We start from the raw sequence: 15950 nt of genomic DNA, 5'->3' as shown, positions 1-15950 counted from the left end.
AAATTATTATGCTTTTATTTCATCTTAGACTGTTAAATATAAATATTTATAAATAGTTTCTGATCAACGTAATATTACTTTGTTAATATTTACAGTTAATATTACTTTGTGTTGTATTAATCTAGTAATTATAATGTGATAATGTGACACATTTTTCGAAATTTTAATCAGTAATATTTAAAAAATTCAAAGTTATAGAATTATTAAATTTTTTTGTAAGAACTTTAATTTAATTTAAGTTTAAAAAGTGACAGACTAGGATGGAAAATATAAATTGATATTTTACCTTAGTTTACGATTTTTACTCTTAAACAATGTAGAAAAATTGAATTCAATTTTTGAATTTCTTCACGTAGAACTTATGGGAATTTTTAAAACTGGTTTTAAATTATGATTTATGATTAATTTCAATACTTAAGTAGAAAAATTCTAGAACAGAGAAAATTTTTTTGATTTAAGCAAATTTTTTTTTTTTTAATTCAAAACAATAAATTCTTTGAAATGATTTTCTTGGTTCAAGATTTTTTTCTTAAATCACGTTAATTTTTTGTAGTGTAGATACACATTACATTGCTCAAAGTGAAACTACGCACTGAATAAAAAAAAATTCTTGACTGAAGGGTAAATTTTCTTGGCTCAAGAAAATATTCAGGAAGATTGAAAATTTCTTGAATGAAGTCAAAGTTTCTTGAGCCAAAAAAATTTTTTCTTGCTCCAAAATAACTTTGGTCTTCCTTAAAATTTTTTTGATGCAAGAAATTTTTTTTTTGTGTGGATTTGATCCGTAATCTAAAAACTTTCAAGCTAATCGTACTTTTAGATCTTAATGAAGAAACTAATGCTCTATAGGAAGTAATATCTAATAAAGAAAAATTTTTAAATAACGTTTTTTAATGATTTTATCACAGCGATCCATCACAATGATATGAGTTGAATTTTTCGTCTGAAAACGCATGGAAAAATATAAAAAAAAAAAAATAAAGTTAGTATACAAATCAACAATAATATTACGTGGAGTTTAATTTAATATGAATAAATATCTTGGTGTGTTGAGAATATATATAAGAAATAAAATGGTAAGATGAAACATTGAATTTAACGCGCGGAAATAAATGATGATACGTTAGAGGATATGGTGGAAAAAATATTGGGCGCCTGATTCACGGGCTTTATTCATAACGTACTCACGAGTCTGCACAAAGGAGTCATGGTGAGATGGTAGCCTACAAGATCGGATAATATGGGTAGTTATTTGTCGACGCCGATGTTGGTTTTTCGGTTGGGATGTGTATAGGTGAAGGAGGCACCTCCTGCGGCGACAAACTTGCTGGATCCCTTTTAGTTTTATTTTTTATTTTTTATTTAACTTATACCTCTTTTCTCTCCTTACTCTCACTGTTTCGGTTTCTTTATTTTATCACTGCCACTGAATTCGAAAATTTTTTCAATACTAATATATACTCTCCGTACATAATTTTATAGTGAATTTATTTCGTAATTAATGTTATGAGTCTCGATAAAAAATTTATCATTTAATAATTATTACGATTAAGACATTGAGTAATTTATCTCAACACTGACTTACATCCTTTTTTAACTGGGGGCTAGAATAATCTTTTTAGTTTCAATAAAGTAAGTATATATAGATAGATATAGATATATATATAAATAAAAACGACAAAAGAGTAGAGTGATGTTATGTCCTGAGTAACGTCTTTTAATCACGAAACTTGCCGGCGCTTTTGCTGAATTGAGTAAATCAATAAATAACGAGGACCTCTCATGGCAATAACACCTGGGTCCAAGAGAAACATACTCATACTCGTTCACATACACTATATATATGAACATAAACAACAACTTTTTTGTCTTTATTGGATTTAGCTTTTTTATACTCAACTGTAACTGTCTTCGTCGCACTCATTGACACGGTGTCTTGGTTCTTTATAGCTCATAGATTATAGCTGACTTCATTCGCTGGACTTGAGCTATTGGCACTCAATTGCACATCTTGTGAATTTAATACAAAAATACTTAGCTTGATTAGTTTTTTGTACGGTCAAATTTTTATAATTAAATTATCTGCTGAAGAAAATGAGTCAGATGAATTTCGGCCATGTTTAAGCATATGTTATCATCTGATCATATAAGGCCGAAATTAATTTGTGATCACATACATATGTGTCATGAATCACGTATGACCATAAATAACCAAAAATTAATATCGATCATCTATATTTGATCAAGATCAAAATTCATGTGTGATCGTATGTGCCCATGCATAGCAAAAATTCATAATGATTGTCTGTGTTTAATCATTATTATTATTCTTTATTAACATATGCCAAGGCATAGGCCGTATGGCAACTTACATAATTTTATTGTTTTATTGTATGTGCATTTTAATATTATAATTGTTTCTTAATAATATCTTAAAGCTAATTTACAAATTAAAAGTTGAAGAAAGAGATCATAATAAATTTGTACATCAGATTTAACTAAATTTATTCTTATTTAAAGTCTAGATTTAATAAGTAATCATAAATTTGATTTTTGAAAACCTCGATACTGCTTGGTCAATAATAATGGTCATAATCATGGTCAAAATTAATAGATGATCACATATGATCATTGATCAATGATCACATATCGACGTTCTAATTAGCAAATTATCCAACTCTACTGCAGAAAATTTATTATTTCTGCGACGAAAAGTAAATTAAAATTTTTTTTCTATATCTAAAATTTAATTCAATATCTATAATATATTTATCTACACAGAAAAAAAATTTACTTGAATCAAGTAAATAATTTTGAAGAATTTCATCTTCTTGATTTGAGTGGAAAAATTCTTGAACTAAGAAATTTTTCTTGGTTTAAGTAAATTTCACTTAATTCAAGAATTTTTCGCTTGATTCAAGAAAATGAAACTCTTCAAAACTATTTTCCTGGCTCAAAAATTTTTCTCTTGATTCAAGTTAATTTTTTTTTCAAGGTAAGTTACTCAAATAATATTTTTTGAGACTATTACTGTTTAAAAATTTTTAAAAACCACCTCTTAAAAAATATAAAATTAAACAATTTTTTAATTAAAACGTCGATATTATCAAACATATGTGATCGTAGATGGACAAATATTCCTAATGATCATCTACGTTCAATCATGGTCAAAATGAATATACACAGTAAAAAATTTTGCGTCATTGCGTCAAAAAACTTAGTGTTAAAAATTTTTGTGTTAAATATTTAACACTTTTATGTGTAAATTTAACACTTATTATGTTAAATCAACACAAAAATGTGTTAAATATTTAACATAAAAATTTTTAACACAAAATTTTTTGACGCAATGACGCAAAATTTTTTACTGTGTACGATCACATATGATCATTGACCATTTATGACCACATTTTATCATTGATAACATATTATCATGCATGAATAAAAATTCATATGAATCATGGTCAAAGTTTATGTATGATCGATGATCACAAATATGGTCACACATGATCATTGATCACATATGATCATGTTTAAAAATTAACGTTCGATTGCATACCATCCACGTTAAAATAAGCCAAAAATTCTTAGAGTGATGCATGACCATTTATAATCCATACTTCTTGGACTATTCATGCGGCAGCGGCAGTTAAGAACTATTTAATAAAAAGATACTAGGTTTAAAATAAAAATAAGTTAGAAGACAGAAGACAGTTTAGCATATTAGCAAAAAAATGTATAAAAAAAAATTAAAACAAAAGCCAACTTGGATATAACTTAAAATTTATTTCGGATCGAATAATCGTTTAGACAGACGATAAGGTAAGGATTATTAATGAGGTGAGATGAAGTTCGCGTTAGAGAAAAAAAATTGGTTTAAAAAATGAGCAAAAGGAGGCTCGCGAAAAAAAAAGACGGACTAAGAAATAAGGAGCAAAGAGCAAAGAATAAGACGAGGCAAGCGCCGAGGCCAGTTTGCACCTGCGTTATATCTGCGTTTCTTATTTCGCCTTAGGTATATGTAAGTATGTAATGAAAGTATGTATCAAATACATATATACATATATCTCCCTTTTATTTACTTATACTTGTAAGTGTCGATAGTAGGTTAAATGCTATAGAAGGAAGGTCGTTTCGGATACACAATACATTGATCTACCGTGTGAACACAACACGCCGATGCTTTATTCCTCACTGTCAGTTAATGTGTAACGCCGCTTCTTGATCTATGTCTCAATTTTCTCATGTATGTACGCTAAGAGTAAAAATCGAGTCAACATAAATTACCAATTTATTTATTATTTTTATTAAATTAAATTAGCTGGTATTTTTATTTTGCAAGCTAACACTGCAATAGAAATAAATTCTTCAGTCATTTTCAATAGCAAAGGTTGAAAAAAATTTTTAAAGAACATTTGTCTTTTTTTTTTTAAGATTGATCCAGTTAATAATAATAATTACCGTAATTATAATAAATATTGCATTGCGCTGTCACAAAAATCAATAGACATACGTTCACTAATTTTATTTATTTGCGCTATAGAAAATAAAAATTAATAAATTATTAATAATAATTGATAAAATTAACTCTTATTTTCTCAGTATTTGAATGAAAAATATTTTTTATTATAAAAAAAATAATAAAGTTAAAAATAAAGCTAATAAATACCCGACTGACAGCTCATCCAAAAACATATATGTATGTGATAGTAAACATTTTATTGACTTGTTTAATAAATCCATATTATTTCACGGAATTATATTAAGCTGATTTCGAATTAAATCAAATTGATAGAATGTGACTTTACTCTACTCCATAAATGCAAATTTATATAGTGTGAAATATTAATCAAACTATAAATGAATGTTGGTTGTAGATTTTATGTTTTATATAAATTAAAATGTTTATTTAAATATTAACAAATCAAATGGGACTTTATGAGTTTAATTGACTGCAAATTGATAGGATATATCTCAATTAAAACTATCTATCGACATCTATTAATATGCTGATTTGTTATAATTATAATTCTACGCTCTGGTGATCTATAAATAACTATATATACATCTATTTAATGACAAGTCTAAATGTAATAAATAGAATTATTATGTAACAAAATCTTACGTTCATTGGTAAGTATATATAATATTTATATTTTACATTTAATGTTTCAAGTTCTTAAAGATTATATAATTAATCCGCAATAAAAATCATTTTGTTTTTATTTTTAGTTGGTAAATTTCTGAAGCTTGGAGTTAAATAAGCACGGATATAATGATTTAATAAAAAGATCTTATGATCAGATTAAAGAAGGTTCTTTTTGAAGAGTAACGGAACTATGTAGTATAAAATGAGCAGTGTCAATGAAAAACCACTTGTTAAGTAAGTGTTGGTATTAAGTTTACGGTTATATTGCTATTTGCTGGCATTAATAACTTATTAATTATTTTACTGTCGTCATTATTGTGTAAATCAAATTATTTTTAGGCATTCATTAGCATTTTAAAGGTTGATAACTTCAAGAACTAAAATTGTAGCATTAATGTTATTGATCATTTACACCGAATGTTGTGCAAGCTTTTAATTTCTGAAGTCACACAAATTTATATGACTTTTTAATGATTGAAAATTTTTTGTGAATCGGTAAAAAAAATTTTAAACTATATTATAAATTATACTACAATAAAAATTAAAAAAAATTCAAGTACAAAAAATTTAATTAACATTTAAAAATTTCGTAAAATTTTATAAAGGTCTGTCAAATTTAATAATGTTATTAAATTAAAGAAAGAAATTATATAAAAAGTCGTGAAATTTTATTATGCCATTGTCTGCATATAAATTTATAAAAAATTTTTTTCCGGAAAAATTAGATTAATTAGCAATTTTAATTTATTAAATTTGTTCCAGTTTCTAATTTTATATAATAAAAATTGTTAGTATACCTAAAAATTAATATGATGGTTCTAATTTGAGCTTTTAAAATTAATTGAGATTATCTCAATATTAAAATTAATCAGTCTTTAGAAAACCAGTCTTTAGAAAAAATAAAAATATATTAAGTATTATAAACCAGCATTATGAATAATTAGAAAAAAAATTGTTGTATTAGACTGGATAGCCAATAAACTGAAAAATTTTCAATGATTTACGACTTACGTCAGAAAAATATCTATAAAAATTAAAATTAATATTGAGATTGATATCTTGAAAATGGCTAACGTTAGGAAATTTTTGCTCAAAATTTTCTTGTAGAACGTAAAATTTCAGAAAGAAAAAAATTTCATTTGTTTTTACATTTCAGTGAATAAATTGGATAAATTAAATAAATATTTAACAATTCATATTTTTCAATAAAGCACAAATAAATCCCGAATTTTAAAATTTTTATTGTTATTTCATTAATTAATTATTAATATTAGAAAATTTTTTTTAAACTGAAATTGGAAAAACTCGAACAAAAAATTTGAAAAATGTTCGATTTATCTAAGAGTATAATTTACTAACGAGTTAATTGAGTAATTTATTATCAGTAATATATAAAATAATCATGATCAGCCCTCGATAATAATAAAAAAAACGTCTTATAAGGAAAACTATTCTAACTATTTCTAGAGTGATGTCTGACTCTCTCAAAAGTGATGGTACTATTGTTAATTATTTACTAAAACACCATAATTTATTTTGAAACGGGAGTATAAAAATGTTAGTGGCATGTCACCAGGAAGTCCTGTAAGCCCAAGTATGTTATCTTGATCAAAATATATTGAATATACGTATATCGCACAGATTTTAAATGTATAAAAGAGTGAAGTTATTCGAAGATCGATAATCGACAAAAATAGGTCCTGATTTCTTATTGCTCATTTTTTAAATTCCTCACTCGAGTTATAAACAACTATTTTTATTACTGGCCTAAGTAACACGTGTGGCTTTTACATACTGTAAAGTTTATAGTCGATTATATATTGCTCGCTATACTATACATATATTCAATCGAATAGGTATGTATCACACGACATGCTCACAGAAATACATATCAATCTTAATATTTGCATTTCATAAAATAAATATTTTACTTATTTAAAGTGTATCATTTATATTTTACATTTTGATATCGAGATAGTAATTTAATTCAGTCGCTAAATTTTTGAGTTAAAAAGTAAAATTATCTGTTATATTTTAATTTAATTGCTTTTAAATTAATTTACTTATTTCTAATGCTGAAAATTCTTAAAAAATTTCTTATAGAAATAAATGCATTAGGAAAAAAAATTGTACAGAAGTTACTTTTTTTTTTTTTAAGTAAATCATTAGATGAGTATGTGTAACCATGCGAGGAAATTTTAATGAACAGATGATATATCAAATGTAATTTTTTTCAGTATTGAAAAAAAAAAAATATTTTAAACATTTGTGCAAAAATCAGCTATTTTTTTACAAAAAAAAAAAAAAAAGGGAGAATTTTCAACTCAAAATTTAAACTTTTGTAGTTAATATCACAAAAAATATATAAAAAAAAACTTTTATAAAAAAAATTTCTCTAAAAAGTTGAAACAAAAATTTTTTTCAGTTTTTCTATTTAAAAAGTTTTTTTTTGCTTCAGTTAATAAAAGAACCTCATGATTAAAAAAATTTAAAGCATCAAGATGTTAAAAAAGTATTGAAAGCACTGAAAAAAATAGTTCTTAGCTTCTTATTCAAGTATATTTTTTGCGTTAATTAACAGACAACTCATGATGATGATTAACAAATTGAAAATACCAAAAAGATATTTAAGTAAACGTTACTTGTAAGGCGACATATTAACATTTTTTATTGAGTAAAATTAGCATTTTTTATTCCATATCCGTTTCACACTAATCCATAATTCCAGTAGCGAAGCGACGAGTGGCGACTTGAAGATGTAATCAGAGATCGTAAATGAGATTGCCGCATTGCTTAAAATAAAAAGTAAAAGATCGACATTGTTGTCAGGTCAATACAAGTCACAAAGTGTAAATAACGTTCAAGTTCTTTACTTGCTCTGGAAGATTACCAACTGTCGCGTATCGTGTAAATGATCATCGCGCTTTCAGCAGGCGGATCGGATGTAAGATGTAAGCAAGTGTAAACCCGTGTAATATAACTTGGAGAAGTTCTCTTCCTCTTTACAGTACTCGCTGGCTCACTCACGTCGCGGTTACAAGTACTGGGCAAAACTAACGACGCTCTTTGAATAATGCATCTGATCGGACAAGTTCACCATCTCAGCCCAGATCTCACTTACTTACGTTTAATTTTAACTTACTTTTACGTTTTTAATCCTTTTTGCCGGTATAATTATCTATATTAGTCCTTGTTCTGTCACTCAAGTTGTCTTATCTATCCTCATCCTCTCAACACTGGATGTTGCTATTTTTTATTGGGTTGATTTTTTAAGGGACGTTTTTTAGCTCATGTTATCGAATGATCCTGAGAAATAAGCAATTAAGTCAGAGGACTGAAAAAGGATACGCCAGAGCGACAGTGTGAGCGGAGACGTGCGGCCATTAAAGGCAGCCGCTACTTTTTCTTGGCGTTGCTAATGGCACTGCCCGATGAGGTCATCCCGTATCCCGTCAGTTAGACAGCTAGCTAGCTTCAACTCTCATCTCTTTCCGCAATATATAATATCTTTAATTTGCAAATTCGAACTAAACCTATACCCCTGATATTTTAAGATATATTTAGATAGTCATATTTTATTTTTTATAACACTAGTCGTCAACCAACTTTATTTTTCTTCTGACAAATTTAATCACGTGTTCACACAAAAATAACTGTTATTTAGATTTTAATGAGAGCTAAATAATATTGTAATTTACTTTACATTTAATGGTTGTCATTGATAGTTAAGCTTATGTTAATTATTTTTTTACTGGTTCAATATGGACCTAAGTTGTTTTTTTTTTAATTTTATTTATTTTTATTAATATTCTTTAAAAATAATTTAGTGTGATAAATTAATGTAAAATTTAGATCAAAATTATACAAAAAAGATTATGGGTCCAGTTTTTATCTTTCAGAGGTGATAGCTAACGCATTATTCAAATAGATGTTATAGACTGAAAAAAAAAATAAACAAGATTTCTAGCTTATTAAATATTAAGGTAGTTGTCGTGGTTAAGGCATACCGTTAGAAAATTATAAATTTTTGCTATTGTTATAAAATTATAAATTATAAAATTATAAATATACTTATTAAGGATATGATGATACAATTACCCTAAAAATTTGAAGTCGATTGACTACCTATAACCCGAAATGAATTTAATTAAAAATTGGATACTTAACATTGATTGCATACGCTCTCTAACTGTTAGAAACTGTTACTAACTGTTAGAAACTATAAAAAAACTGACAGTCTTTTAATGTATTTGTTGTGAGTTTAAAAAAAATTTTTTTTTTTATTTTTGACCGTCTAATTATTTACAAATAATGTATTAAAGTTCAACAATTTATGAAAAAATATATATCTACAGAGTCTGACAGAAACAATTGTATGGGTTGCGTCTCCACGGGTACAGTCTTGCGTAAAAATGATGGATTACTTAGCTACAAGCTCATATACTTTTGCGGCGGGTATAATCTCTCATTTTTTGACAATATTGTACCATGACAACTACTTACCTTAAATTTGTCTATTCTACTCTTTTTATTTTATTCATATAAAATTATTCTTCAGCTCACATGTGTGGGTGCAAAGCGTAATGAATAATATTTTTTTTTAAACCAAAGTACGTATAAATATGTTACTAGTATCGTGAAAAATCAACTTTGAAAAAAAAACTGTTTGAAAATTTACAATTTTTTAATTTTTCTAAACTAAAAAAAAATTTTTTTTTTTTCCAATTGAAAAATTCTTATAATTGGAAATTTTAATTTTGATGAACTTTAAAAAATAAAAAATGATTGTTTGAATCGTTTTAATAGAGTTGATGTTTTGATTTGTACAGTTTAAAATATATAAAGCTACGATTCAAAACAATTATAATAATTTTTTTACATCAATTTATTGTAAATATATTTTCTTAATTGTTTTAAAGTGTCGAAAAAAAACAATAATAATGCAGTGATAATTAATAATATTTTCATTTCATTAAATTTGTGAATTGAAGAATAATAAATTTTTCATAAACCGATTCTTCATAACTCATGATAATGATGATTGTAAATAAAAAAATGAAATTAAAACTAAAACTGTAAAAAGATACTGAAAAACAACGATACTTCATAAGCAAGTTATTAATATCTTGATTATAACATTAAAAAAATGATTTTATGGTAGTAAAATCAAAAGGCAATTTTAGTGTGTGGTCTGTATCACTTTTATGTACCTTAAAGTTGATTTAAACCATCATTTTTACCCTGGTGTCATACATTATATTTTTTTGTGCATCGATACCAATGCACGCAATCATTGTGCACATACATGACGCCAGTTAAATGTATTAGTTACTTCATACTCAGGTACATAATTAGTGTGAGACCAACAGGTGAGTTCGAGGACAGCTGCCGTATTGCTTATGCTGCTGCTTTAGCTCTTTTCTTCACCATAAAACCTTATATTCTCCTTCATACTTTTATTAGTGTATACAAACTACTAGTTCAGCCTGGCAAAGACTCCAGGTGATTAATTCGAGCGATCTTCATCGATAGAATATTACCAGGTTATGATCGAATTAACTTAATTGCTATTTTAATCGAATTTTGCACATTTTTTTTTATATAATTAGATTCCAAGGCCCATTCTAAGATCGATTACATTAATCCTTATATTGTGCAAGGTTATTAACTGGTCGTTTTAGACATATTTTACAGTACAAAAAAATTATGGTACATAAAATAAAATTAATATGCTGGAAGTACAATGACTTAATAATCCAGTAAACTTATTTAAGGCTTAAGTATACTTTGAATACCATCAAATTCTAGAGAATTGTCGAAGCTAAGAAGATTACAAGCAAGTTTAGGTAAATTTCAGAGATTGAAATTGTTTTAGGATATAATTAATCAATTTTTCTGTTGTTAATTATTAAAAAAATATTTTTTAAATAATTGAAATTGAAATTTTCGTCACACTTTAACAATTGTGTTTTTTAATTAATATGATAATCTTGAATAAAATACTTCTACTTTAAAACAAAAACAAATATACATTTTCTTCTGTGATTTTCTTTTAGCCAAGATAACTGCAAAGTTGTTTGTGTAGTACAGGATATCTTCGTCAGACTGGGTTGTGACGAGCAACGCACGACATCACGACACGTGACAGAGAAGAGTTGAATTGTTACTTTATTCTCCTGAGAATCTTTTCGCGACGACAGTAATGTACAAAATAATTAAGATTGTACTTTCTTAATAAAAATAAATTTTATCATAATTTATTCTTCACCAACGATTTAATTAAATTGTTTGTTTTTAATTATATTTATCTATTATACATCTTTACTATTTTATAATATTATCATGGTAATTTTAGTTGGAATTTTTTTTTCGTGCAAAATACTGCAATACTTTTACTTTAACAGTCCTATGAATTCTAACGAAGCTTTCTGTAATCTTCGTAAGTGTTATTATAATGAGTACCCTTCTCAACATACATGCTTATATATTCTGTATCATTCACATAACATACAATTTACATGATGTGAATTACAGTTATTCAATATCCATGGTACTTTTAACTGATATCATCAAGACCTTGAGAAACAAAGTTAATTCTACAGGCGCGTGGTGTTAAATAATTAAAGTAAAAAGTTATTGTTACTTTTTAACATTGGAAAAGAAATAATAATTACTTGATCATATCTTTATATTATTTTTGGGATAATTATTGTTGTATTATTTTAATTTTGCAATCAAAATTTAATTAGAGATAAATCATGAATTTTAACAGTTAATTTAAAAATTGTAATTGATAATTAATGTCCAAATATTTTAAAAATTCTATACGTATTTTTAGACAATTATATTGAACAATAATAGACTAATTGTTTTGGTAATAATAAATAAATAAAACTAAAATCAAATGACTCGATAAAAAATAATGAATTTACATATTTTATAACATGAGTCATGAAAAATTATTTTTGACCTACGGTATTTCCATCAACAACAAATCATGAAAAATTATTTTTTACTCACACTTATTTATAATAAAGACGATTAAAAGTTTGATTGTTGGTAAGTTCTTTTAAATCTCTAAATTCTATTTTTTCTGAACTCACAGGTGGTGGACACCAAAACGGATAGTTTCTATTGGCGATGCAATCAATGAGACTCAAAGATTTGTCGAAGCACAATTGAATTGAAAACAAAAAGTATTTTTCCATTTTCTTAAAAAAAAAAAAAAAAAAATAAAAGAGTCAATGAAAATAAAAAAAATTAATTTATCAAAACTTACCAAATCATTCTTAGTTTAGTTTATTAACAAAATTATGTCAAGGCAGTTGCCGAATGACAAAGAGTAAGTATACATATAATTTTACATTATTGTGCAGTTTAACTTATAAATATTTAGAGTGTTTTACATAATAATATTTTTAGATAGGTGATAATATTATATACTACATTAAAAATTAATATAAAAATTTGATTTATAAAGAATTAACTAATAATTTTAAGAATCTTTGATGTTACTAAAGAGACAGGTAGGAAACTTTAAATTAAAAAGAAGCTATATAAAGAAGGTTAACGAAGTTTGAAGATTAATAAAATAATGATAGAAGCATTTACAACAGTTTATGATCAAACATCTAAATTAAATAAATAATCAAAAATTTTATTTTTGAAAACCTCCAAGCTTGATGAATTCTTGCATCTAACAATTATCTGTTTTCCCAACTGTTTTCTAAAACCTTCAATAATATCCGCTTCTCTATAACTGCTCCCTACATTGATGCTACTATTGTTGAGAATTTGACTTTGATGTTATATTTTTCAAAAAGCTTGAGCCCTTGATCAAAATATTTGTATTGAGTGTTCAAAGCTTCAATTGAGCTGGCACAAGAGCCGTGTTTTTCGTATTCATGTTGCCAAAAATTTTCTCCACTTCCTTTTTCTATGTTGGTCCATTTAGCATTAAGCTCAGAAATCAGAGTCTTTATTTCATTGCTATTAAATTTTGTTGAACAGTTGCAACTTTCTGGAGATTTTCCGACAATCAACAAAGGCCACAGCCCGTGAATAGACAATTGATTATTTATAACTAGGTTTTTACAAGACGACTTAGGACGGGCTGTATGCAAGACGTAACAGCCGTAGGCAGCCAAGATATTGTTAACACTAGATAATCAAAATCAATTGTGGCATTACTATTTGCTGCCAATTTTGTACATTCTTTCTTCTTCTTCTTGTGCCTCCTGTTAATTTATTAATTTATACAATTTTAAGTACTTGATTATCATTGATTTTTTTAAAATTAATTTAAATGATTAAAATTATCTTTGGAAAATTAAAAAACAATTACATACCCTTCAACACTCACTGCAACAATGATTACCAGAAACATTAAAATTAGTACTTTAATATCCATGATATCAATAAGCGAATCGTGTTATTGCTTGGAGAAATCACACTCAACTAAAAAAAAATGAATTAAAAAAAATACCCTTCTCTAAGAGTCCAATTATAAATACGAGTGCAAAGACCATGGGCTTTAATTGCTAATAGTAACTAATTTTCTTTGGAAATTGAAATAATGTTGTTTTTCATATTTTTTAACCTTGATTCAAGTGATTAAAAACGGAAAAATAACAAATATGCTTTATCATTTTGTGAATGTAGTTATAAATCTATAGAAAAACAATAAATAGATAGAATTAAGCAATTGAGTATTATTAATAATTCTTTAATAATTTTTTTGGTAACATATTTGGGTTGAAAAATTTTTAATGATGCACAAAAAAAAAAAAAATTCCAAAAATTAAAAATATTTTCAGGAAAGTTTTGAAAATTTTTGAAAATATTTTTATTAAGATTTTAAATGATTTTAATACTGTTAGTTAGTTTCATGCAACCGCGATCTGTCTAGTGATATGTTATTTAAATACTGAAAATGCAAAATTTTCTATTCAATATTAATCGAGACATTCGTTTCTTCTTATTAAATCCTTAGAGTCCTTGTTGAATTTTTTCCATACGTCTCTAAAGCTTGTAATACCTATCTCAAGATTCATACACGGAGAAAAAAATATCGTCAGAATAAGGATACGTATCGTTATTCTGACTATACGCCATATAGTCATTTTTTTTTAGAGATATACGCTGTATAGCCAATTCAGCTATACAGCGGATCATCAAAATGACGATCCATATCATTATTTTAGTGTTACATTTAGTTAATTTAACTATACAGATCCTCACGTTAACGAAACAGTTGCCTGTTTTGACGAAACTACATATATTTACAAGAGCTATTCTCGGTATGCTTTTAAGTCAAACAAATGAATCCTTAAATCAGAAATCCGGATTGTTATTTTAAGGAAACGTTATTTGAGGATACGTTGGATAGTCATTTTAACAATATTTTTTTTTCCGTGTAATGACCTTTAAAAAATTATATTTTGAAAAATTATGAAGTTGATAAAAAAATTTACAAAATATTTTATACTTCTATACAATTAAAATTTTATACACAAATTTTTAACGTTTTCCAAGCAAAAAACAATATTTTAAATAAGGCTTCAATTTTAATTTCACGAAAAATCAGCATATTTATGATAATATATCATATGAAGAGCATTGTAAAGGAATATATCGTAATCGGGTAGAAGCAAAGTCTATAGACGTTGACGGCGATGATTACAAAAAACGATTGAAAGCAAAAAATAACTGGGTAGTTACACATGGGTCTTTTTTGTCAGAGGGATATCTCATGGAGTGTATATGAGATCATCTGATTGCGTGTGACTGAGCGAAAGATTCAATTCTCTCAATTAAGCTTTCGCACTTTTTGATGACAAGCGCAGACGATGGGGACGGAGACGGGGAGCGATCTTTTCACACTTAATTAAATATTCTTCTCACTAAAAATCATATCAATGAACTGTTATTATAATTACATTACATCACATTAAATTGCATTAAAATTTGATTAATAATAATAAAATTACTTATAGTATAAACGGGTTATGTAACGCGAATAAAAATGTAGGATGACTATTTGTAAATGATACGTGTGAAGTGAGGAAAAAATGAGATTTAATCGCATTAGAGGAAGCATAACACCCTTTGTGAAGTATATCTAGCTTGTGTCTGGACAAGATGGCTATTGAACATTGAACTGATCCAAAACATGACAAAACCAGTACTAATTTCACAAACGAATAAATGCTACCCTCCAAAATTGAGGGGGTTGGGGTCGTTTGTCGATTGTCGATTCAACCGACACAAATATGTTGCGTTCTCTCTATCTCCCTTCGCAGGAAAATCTGAGTATGGATAGAGAGAGTGAGAGTCAGACACATCGGGTGTAATGATAGTCAAAAAAAAGATAAATAGAGACAAAGACACCAAGAATGAGAAAAAAGAAAAGTCGAAAAGGAGAGAAAACGCGAGAACACATGGGGTGATACCGATACACCCTCGTGATCTACCATCGAGATGAGTCAGCTACTAGAGGATGCTCTCCAATCTACCCTCCAAAATTTACCCTAAAATGAGCCTGCAATTTTGTATACCGATAGATATATGTAGATGTTGAACTTCGATGGAAAGAGAAAAAAGAGAGAGAGAGAGAGAGAGAGAGAAGAGGTGAAATCTCGATGGCACGTTTGGTTTTCAAATGTAAATATCACTTCATTCGTTTTGCGTTGAACCAAAGGATTTAACTGCTTTTCGCTATTTGTAATTGAAATTAAATTGTGTACGCAGGTATTACACTATTTATTAATGATTTTTTTTTTTTTTTTTAATAATGGGTTAC

At 26.8% G+C, this 15950-nt stretch overlaps 1 long non-coding RNA gene across 2 annotated transcripts in view; it reads right to left on the bottom strand.

The window, feature by feature from the left end:
• LOC123262141 overlaps positions 1-15950 on the bottom strand; it is a 118810-nt gene that overhangs the window by 62403 nt on the left and 40457 nt on the right. Inside the window, exons 5-6 of one of the 2 annotated variants that reach the window (XR_006508872.1) lie at positions 13498-13606; positions 12644-13386 (exon numbers count right to left, since the gene is read on the bottom strand). The exons of the other annotated variant lie outside the window; for it this stretch is intronic. This is a non-coding gene — a long non-coding RNA (uncharacterized LOC123262141). Of the gene's footprint in view, positions 1-12643; positions 13387-13497; positions 13607-15950 lie in introns of those variants that run through there. 2 annotated transcript variants of the gene reach the window in all.

Source organism: Cotesia glomerata, linkage group LG3, assembly GCF_020080835.1.
Source record: "Cotesia glomerata isolate CgM1 linkage group LG3, MPM_Cglom_v2.3, whole genome shotgun sequence".
NCBI classification, from domain to species: domain Eukaryota; kingdom Metazoa; phylum Arthropoda; class Insecta; order Hymenoptera; family Braconidae; genus Cotesia; species Cotesia glomerata.
The sequence above is the reverse complement of the archived record's forward strand: the minus strand, read 5'-3'. Positions and strand labels throughout refer to the sequence as shown.